Raw genomic sequence first — 9,360 nt, forward strand, 5'->3', positions numbered from 1 at the left:
AAGCTGAAAAGTTACCGCGCAGTCTTTTTTAAAGGCGTTTATCACAGTAAAGTGCAAACTTATCAGCAACTGATTTGGTAACTACTACAATTATTGACTGTAGACACTGCCAAAGAAGCAAAAAGTTTGAAAATGTGCATATTCAGAAAGCAACTAGCAGTGAGCGCCGCGCACACAGTAGAAGCGCCACCACGTGCTCATAATTTTAGTGAAAATAATTATCCTATGAAATGCACATTCCACTTTTGCAGAGAGGTAAACCTAAGCCTCTTACCCAAGTACATTCCCAGTTATTCACAAGCCCGGTTGCCTCATAAGTAAGCATGCTATATTAGTTGGAGGCATTCGAATAAAATTGAAGTTTGGAGAACGATCTGATTAACATTGACTTTCATCAACCGGGTTTTCTACAAGATGTGCATGTAGATGAGAAAAAAAACTCGTCATAAGGTATTTTGTATCAGATATTGTCAGCAAGTGTTGCACAAAACTATAATTGATTTCTAAGCCTTCCTCTACGGCCTGTTGAGAACAAGAAAAAGGTGATGGCGCGTTTAAATCTATTCAAACATGCTCAGTTTTATTCACATGATTTCACCACTACTGCAATAAGCAGCTCGCACACAATAATAACAGCAGCAAAAAAGCCACACTTTCACCGCTAGGGCAAAGCAATGAATGCGATAGGAACAAATTGGAAAGTCGCACGAAGAACGGCAAGCAGCTCGAAAATTGCAGCGCGCTGGTGAAGCACAAAGGACGCACGAAAAGAACACGCATAGGACGAACGCAAACAAACAACAGTTAGAGCGCGACACTTGTAGTGCTCAAACACACTGGAAGGACGCACGAAAAGAACACACAGGCGCACACGGGACGAGCGCGTACTAACAACTGTCACAGTTGTTACTACTTTGTCTTATACCAGTGCACTACAAATGTCGACTACGCACAACTCTCTAGCCCTACTTTGGCTCTTCTGGCTAGCAGTTCAATCCTTTCGCAAACGCGGCCACTGAAGCGAGCGCAGTGACCTTCGTGCGGCTTATAGCTTCAACGGCAACTTTGCGGTGAAGCAAAGCTCGCGCGCTTATCACGAGAGAGGCGTGCGAGCGCGGGCGACCACGCCCTGTGGAGGCAAAGTAAAGGTTGGACGCGCGCAACGTTACTGGAAAGGCTGGACGCGCGCATCCCAACTCCTGCTAAACAGGAGCGGAGCGACGACCTTTGATAATGATGGTGTTGATATGTGTAGCGAATTACCATTTGTACCGGGTGGACTCACTATTAGTGTCCCTAGCCTAATAAAAATAAATAATAAATATACACACAGTCAGGAGGCACATAACTCCAGCACTGTGCGTGTCTCGTGTCTTTCCACCACGTCTCGTTTCAACAGCCGATGTATCTAGCATAGTACCTACCGCCGCGTCTAAAGCGCGGCCTTCGCGCCATCTCGCGGGTGAGGGAAGACGCTGAAGCACCTCCGAGCTTTGCGCACCGCCAGCGCTAAATGGTGTATGTAAATAGCTCACCGTTAATTTGCAGGGCGACGTATGTCGCGGGGCAGCATTGTCTAGCGCGGCGCGTGTGGAGCGAGGGGTCGCAGGTTCGAATCCCTGGTCCCATGTTTCAAAAATTTTTTCTAATATTTATTTTTCTTCGTGGCTTTTATGGATACATGCATACTCGTACATACATACACGTATCCGCAGCGTGATCATATCGTGGTTTTCGGACGTTAAACCCCAAGATTTATTATAAATGACTTGTAAGCCGAAGGCATCACTGAAGTCCGCTGGTTTGTTCGGTTTATGATATTTCGGAGCATTGAGGTCTTCACATTGGGAGAGGCAGACAGACGGACAGACAAACAAAGAACTTTAATTAAGTGCTGAGGGACTAGCTGGGAAGGACCCGCTGGGGCCCACGGCTCTCCGCTTGCTGCTCCCATGTCGGAATCGAGAGGCCATGCCTCTCCGGTCTTTCACGGGTTCTCTGGACGGCCGTTGACTCGGTACTTGAAATGGCCTCTTCCCAGTCCTGTTCGCTCGTATGTGACGTATCCCATAACACAGGACACTGCCAGAGCGTATGTGCTAGAGTGCTAAACGCCTCCCCGCAATCCGGGCACTGTGAATATATCTGTTAATCCGGCCTAGGAAACCTCGCGAGGGATATGACCTCGTCTGAATAATCCTAAGCGTGATCGCTTGAGATCTACATAGTTTTGGGTGTGGAAACGGGACGCGCCTGCGTTCCTCTCTGTAGTAAAGGCCTGTCACATTTTTTTGTAGCGCATGCATATCCCGTTGTAGTGAAGCACAGACTAATGCGAAGTGCGAACGCCGCCTGTCGCTCAAGTGCCTTTCCTCTGTGCGTGGTGGGCAGGTATTTGCAAGTCGATAAGCGTCAATTTACATTCTGTCCTCGAGGTTTGAAGACGTATGCTTGCTCTGCCGAATCAAACTGGCGAAAAGAGGTTCCGACCAGGATATGCGTGCAGACGGGAGATTACTAGCGTGGCTTGCCGCGCGCAGTGATGCTTCATACTCAAGGAGAAGGTGCTAGTGTGTCTGGTCTCATTCGCGATCCCGTGGCTGTACTAGAAACAAGTTGACAAGCGAGCCTTCAACTGCGTTAAAGTGAAGTAGAGTTTTCATTCAAAGGAAGGGTTCCACCGTATGAACCAAACTTTTTATTGGCACCGGTGTAGCACTGTGCTTGTGCGATCCCATACAACTCCTTCTCGTGCATTCCTGGCTCTTATTTGGTCAGAGAGGAAGATTCAATTTGCTCTATATGCAATTTTTGTTTTTCTCACGTCTCGACATGTGGGTAAAACATTTTTAGCAAGCTTCCACATGTGTATTCACGGAGCAAATTAGCATTCCTATCTGCGTACAATGTATTGCAACTGGTGCTCTCAAAAGCTTAGCATTACACACAGCTGGTTATATTACGGAGTGTGGCGTTGGTATGTCTTGATGAGTCATTTTATATGCGGTTTTGTATCTGTGCGAAGCTATATTTCTCGTGCGGTGAGTAATAATTTGGGAACACTTATCAAGAGGACTGGCAGTGATCGAGCATCCTCTACTCATAGCGTGTTACCAGGGAGTCAGAACCGTGAGCGTTGCGTAAAGGCATCATCAAGTGCTAATAAGAAGTGAGTGGACTGATTGGTTAAAGGGAGATCGTATCGTTCATTATCAAACGCAGATAGGCAGCGTTTCAGAGGGGCAGAAATAAAGCGTCCGATAATGAGCTTGCATTGTTCATCCCATCAGTTTACTCCATTGCGTTTACGCTGACCATTTTTTTTTTGTCACAAACGGGTCTTCCTGTCGTCGTGTCCCCATCAAGACTTTGGTAACGCGATAGAGCTTAGGGGAATTGAAAAAAATTGTACCGATAGCCACCACTGCGAAAAAAAAATAATAAAAGATGTCATTGCAACATTCTGAGCTTGAAACTTAGTGCCTTTCGGGGTGGTGGATATTAGACTAATATAAAGCACCGCGGATGGACTGGTAAATATAAGCGATGTAACGATCAGCGACAGATTTTCGTGAAACTAACACAGCAGACATTCTTTTACATCACATAGCGATTATATAAGAAAATGTACAGTGATTTGTTCTATGTTGTAACTCTAGTTGCATTAGCTAGTCGGATGTGTCATTTCGCGGCCAGTTGAAACACATCTGACAATCTAACGCCGCGCACCGGACTCTTAATTACGCTTCCGTTTTGTCTTCATCGGAAGACATGTCTAGTGTGACTCAAGCGATTCGGCCACTTCGGAGGAGATCCACGCATTGCACCTGTGATCTACTTTTCGTCATTCTTCGTGCACGCAGCTGTCCTTCACAGCAGACAGTGAACATTATGACTGGATAGGATTAATAATATTATTACTATTATTATTATTTCTTTTTTTGCATACACAAATACAGAATAACACAGAGGAAAATGAGAGAAAGCAGGCTGACAATTGCCACCTAGTGGGGCACTACGCCTGCCTACTCTTTCGGGAAGAGGGAAGAGAAATAGGAAAGGAAGATAGCAGGAAAAAAAATAGGAAAGAAGGTGCGCTTATTCACGCTGGAATTAGTCAAATTGCATACCGGCACGAAGCTGTGCCAAGGAGAATTGCACTTTGCTCACTTATACTTTTCTCGAGCTGGCCATTCAATGTATACAATAAAAATCATAAATTTTTAACATCGATGTTTTTACGTGAAAAACAGTAGGCAAATAGAAACCAGCTATCCGAAGACTGGACAAGCTAAGGTGATATTTTTCCTGATATCGCACACACTGTCGTGTAACTTACAAAAAGACAGGATTGTTAATTCTACAAACAAAATGTTAAGTGTAAATGTGAAAAATAATCTGTAAGAAACTGCCTATGTGTATCAGCATTCTTAAACCTACATTGCATACTCTACAGTAAAAAAAGATAAGCCGCCTAGTTAAAAGTACAGTGACTACTTGGCACAGACGGGGTAGCGTGTGAGTTACTCCACAGCTGGTGAGGCAGGAAAAAAGAAATCCCCTAGAAGATAAGCTCAACAAAAGAAAAGAAATTAGCAACAGAAAGACGTGCAGGCCTGTTTTCTACTTGCAGCCTCCTAGCAAGTGTCGTAGGTGATCGATGCAGTGGGTAACAGGAACATTTGAAAAGCCGCACAGAAGAACATATAGCAGTAAAGTACTTCTACAAACACTGAATCATCAGAGGTGGAATTGACAGCAAGCCTACATTCAGGTATCAAGCCAGAGCTCAGGAACAGAGCGTTGTTGAACATGAGCAATTGCCCGGCGCCTTCACATGGAGATACTCAAAGTGAATACATGAGCTTGTTTTTTTTTCTTTTTTTGTACTCAGTAAACTACGCACTAATAGTCGTCAGCTCATTTGAATGTCATTCCCTGCATTTCTTAGTTATATTTCACTCCAAGAATAGCTCGTAGCGATGCGTTAGAGAGGAGGCACATTATATGAAAAACTTGGTGCTTTCAAAGGTCATCCAGGCTATTTCAAAGAAAAAGAGATATACATCTTTTACTAGTCTCTGTTTCAAAATCCCGAGGATTAAAAAAAGATATGCGTAGTAGTATGCTGCCTGGTACGTATTTGAAGACCACTGTACCTAAGTGCCCAGATGTTTTAATTGTGTAGTTGTGGTTTACAGGAGGAAACTAGTGAAGAAACAGAGGGTTACAATGTCGACTGCGAAACTTACGCTCTTCCTAATCCTCCCGCTCGCGATCATGATTGAGTAAGTAACTTTTTTCGTTATTTTCAGCTATACGGCGTAGTGCATACTTACTGGCCTCCGTACCGCCATTGCCTATAATATTTTTTTCGCATTCTATAATTTTTTTTTCGCAAGGATACTTGCGGCCTCACCGCTGTTTTATAATATAATCCTTTGAACTGCCGCAGCCAGGCGATTCACTTCATATTCGGGAAGGCAATGATTACAAGCAAGGGTGTCAGTAACATTAGCTCTTAGAACAAAGAAGCATGCTTTCGAACACTGGTATGCTATACTTAGGCAGCGCTCTATCGCCACCATTTTGGTAACACTGTCGCAACGTAAAGTGTCAATAACGACGGATGTATAAGGTTCAATTGCCTGCTTTGAATGTCTGTTTCCGTCAGTAAGTGATTGTTGTTTTCATAGAGAATGCGACGCTACTGTCTAAATACTTGTTACACCGAAGCTATCCATAGATGTGGCATGGGTAAAAATTGACGCGCGTCCGTGTCCGCGTCTCTGTAGCCACGGTCTATATCCCACAACATCAACACTAACGTCATCAAGTGCCGTCATCTGATCAAGTCATTATGACGTCTAGTGCTAAGGTTTAGTGATACGTTGGTCGTAATTTTTCGTGTCGTTCTTCATTGCCTGTTAGCTTGACACGTGGCCAGACATCGGAGATGGTGCAATACCTCCCCGCGAAGGTAAAGCATGTTTGCTGTAATTCAATATCAGGCTGACTTGCGACGTTGCATTCACCATTGTGACAATACAGATGTAGAATGCGCAGGTGAAGTCCATTATGTATGCACTTGGCCGCGGCTCGTAGGTGGGCTGGGATAATGGCACATTATTACGTGCCATACTTTAGCACCCGCACATTCCTACTCAGTATACTGAGGCAAAGCAAGTAGTCACTTACAAGAGAGGCATCATAAAAGAGTAATAACAGTCTGCAAGGGTGTGGGGATATGCGGAATACGAAATACAAGACTAGCTGATTGCATATACGTATACAAACTGTCTAATGTCATGCTCATACGCAAATCTCGCTCTTCCCCGCTTGTTAGTAGCCGCAACAGCTGCCGAAGCGAGGCTAAGAAACGTAGTCATGTAGGGCCAGTGGCGTAGGCAGAATTTTTTCTTCGGGATGGGCACGCCGCCCTTTATCCGACATAGAGCCCCGGCAGGTAAGTGTGCGCGAGTGTCAGTTTGTGGTCGAGTGTCAATTTGTGCTCGGTATCCCATGGAAGAAAAAATTTCGGAGGGGGGGGGGGGCACGGGCACGGTGTACCACTCCCTGGCTACGCCACTGTGTACGGCATGTCTGTGTTTTTTCTGCTTCTTCTTTTTCGCTTTTTTACGAACTTTGTGCTACTACAATATGCTCAAGAAACATCATGGTGCGCATATCTTAGATGCGTGAAGCTACAAGGCCCAGCAGTTTCTGCCCAAGTCGCTGAGCAGAGGCATCAGGCTGAACAACACCCTATAGTTCTCACAAAAAAGAAAAGGAACAGCGCAAGTGCCAACGCCGTTAAGACGCTTAATTCTTGCTGCAGTGCAATTTGTCATCATGCTCTCATCTCGTTGACCAATCAACTATGTCAGCAAAGATGAGTGCCAACCTAATTTTATGTATACGAATAATTCATCCCAACAAGCACAACTTTTTTTAGCTCTAAACAAAGGACAATAACGAGTAAATTGTAAAACCGCCTTCATCTTGGCAAGACGCACCGGACGAGTACGAGCCACCAGCGAGGGATCGAACAAGGACGTCCAGGCTTTAATACATGTTGCTGCGGCTACCTCTACAATAATAACGCACATTCTCGGCAGGGCAACAGTTTGCACAGATTTTACCTACGGTTCAATTGCTTAATTCAGATCGCTAAAGCACATCAAGGACCGCGGTGCCCACCAAAGCTGAACAAGTGTTCTCCACTTCTCTGCAGGTATATTTCAGCTGCGAGACCGGTATCCGGTATCCCACCTTGTGAGGGTATGGTAAGAAACAACGTATTTGTGTTTACAATCGCTACACCTCGATGAATTTGTTGTCACTGGTAGTCCCCTACGTGGGCTCAAGGTATTTTCGCTATAATAAAGACAGTAGCAACAATCCTACGGTTTCAAGTTTGCGGGTATGTTAGTATCCTCCTAGCCACATAAATAGCATTCTTCATTGCACAGCCTCTGACAGAGTAGGCACGCTTGAGATTGGGTATGCACCCTTGAGATTCTTGATCTTTACTCCCGATTCGCTTAAGATACTTGATTTGATTAATCCCCAAAATTGTGTACGGAGTGCGTATGAGGCTTAGGAATAGCCAGCATGTATGTGTGCCTGATGGCCTTGTTGTGTTCAACTGAATCGCGGCGTGTTATTACGCTGCGTCACCGTAGGACTCCTTAATTTCAATTTCAGTTTGGATTATGTTAACTTGTATTATATAGCCACCCGGGAGATCAGTGGTTACGGTGCTAAGTGGTGCAGTTCTTACAAAACATTGCAGTTGGCTATACCAAGCCAGTGATCATAATATGTTTTCCTTCTCACACATTTAGCATTGCAACGGACCAGGCGACCATGTCTGCATACCATATTGCGAGTGCCTCCAGTTCGGCAGCGTGCACAGGTGCGTCATGCTAGCTGCAAATAAACGCATATACCGACGACCACGACGACCACGACCTGCACGGATATATGCTCCTTTTCTGAAAGGTGTTTAAAGCAATAAAGTTTACCGTCGCTCTTCTGAAAAAAAAAATGGCCGCGTATCTGCGTGCTCCGCTGCAAATGTCGTCTAAAGACGATAGAGGAGGGGCTGCTTGAGATATGGACGCCATCTGGCAATGCATCGGGAAACATGAGCTTGTGCAGAAGGTTTCCTTCCTCCGTGGTAGAGGGCTTTCGTGGGCACGCATAGCATGGAGTTTTCAGCGCAGCTTAAGAAACTACTGTCTTTAAAATTACGTATCTATGTATTTTCTATTAAATGAACACACCACCTAATACTTTCCTAGTGCTGTTGCGCCTCACATATGCGTAATATTTACTTTTTGATCCACAACGTTCACAAGTATGAACAGCCGTACCAGTTCAAAATGGGTGGGCGGTAAGCAAGTGGTTCAACTTTGGCCGGGTGGCTGAATCAGGTGACAAAGACAGACAGACAGACCAAAATTTCTGCGTTTAAGTTCCCCAAGAAAAACTATCGTCTTTAAAAATGTAAATTCTTCGACATAAAATGCCGGACAGGTGGTTGAACAAATGACATAAATCACGGTGTTTTACATTCCTATGCAAGGACACGAACGTGGGGCACGCGTACTGAGGGAAACCGCGATAATTTTTACAACATGGCATTCGTTACCATAGATCTAATACACTTTAAGGGAGTTTTTGCATCGCATCCCCTTAGTAATACGGTTGCCGCAGCCGGAATTCGGTCCCGCGACATTATAGCCGTTGTGCCAACTGAATCTACAAGAGGTAGCGCAACTTCGGAAAGGACGGCATGCGCTTCACTATGCTTACCTGCCCATAGAACGTTCTAGTTCTGTTTTCTTTATGTGTGTTTTCATGTGATATTTATAATCTCTAGCTTAAACTATCGCCCGGAGCTTCCCATGGCGATCTCAGGAGCCTCCAGTCGCAGCTGTGACAACTTTGCTAAAGCAAGCTACTTCTTTGAAAGGAATAAGGGAAACGACAACGAATCAAGCGAAACGACTGGTAAGCCCGATTGTTTTGTCACGTGCGTAGCCTTTCAGGCCACGACAACCACCGTGTATTTAGATGCTCTTTATCTTTGCCGCACAGCTGCAAATTGCGACGCGCTCTGCGTTATTCGAACAAGAGTATATCCGGTATATGCCACTAAATTTTAAAATGTGCGCCCGCACTGCATTTCTGACTGTGCTTACGCAATAGAAAATGAATTAGGATGAAAAAAACATGGCTTAATCATCTGTCGCAGGCATCGGTATAACACGAACGTGAAACGTGTCTTCACAGACGTAGTTGAGCGTTTGTTCTGCATTGTTTCGGCACAAGGGGGAAGGAATGAATGATATA

At 44.9% G+C, this 9,360-nt stretch overlaps 1 long non-coding RNA gene across 2 annotated transcripts; it reads left to right on the forward strand.

The window, feature by feature from the left end:
• Positions 1-4,979: 4,979 nt before the first annotated feature.
• Positions 4,980-8,115, forward strand: LOC119372482 (uncharacterized). 2 transcript variants are annotated; one of them, XR_005179554.2, is made up of 4 exons: positions 4,980-5,135; positions 5,202-5,288; positions 7,235-7,286; positions 7,848-8,115. It is a non-coding gene; the product is annotated as an uncharacterized LOC119372482 (long non-coding RNA). The 2 variants fall into 2 exon arrangements; XR_007417779.1 differs by lacking the exon at positions 4,980-5,135 and having other exon boundaries at positions 5,143-5,288.
• The last annotated feature ends 1,245 nt before the right edge of the window (positions 8,116-9,360 follow it).

The sequence above is a fragment of the Rhipicephalus sanguineus genome, chromosome 10, assembly GCF_013339695.2.
Source record: "Rhipicephalus sanguineus isolate Rsan-2018 chromosome 10, BIME_Rsan_1.4, whole genome shotgun sequence".
NCBI lineage: Eukaryota > Metazoa > Arthropoda > Arachnida > Ixodida > Ixodidae > Rhipicephalus > Rhipicephalus sanguineus.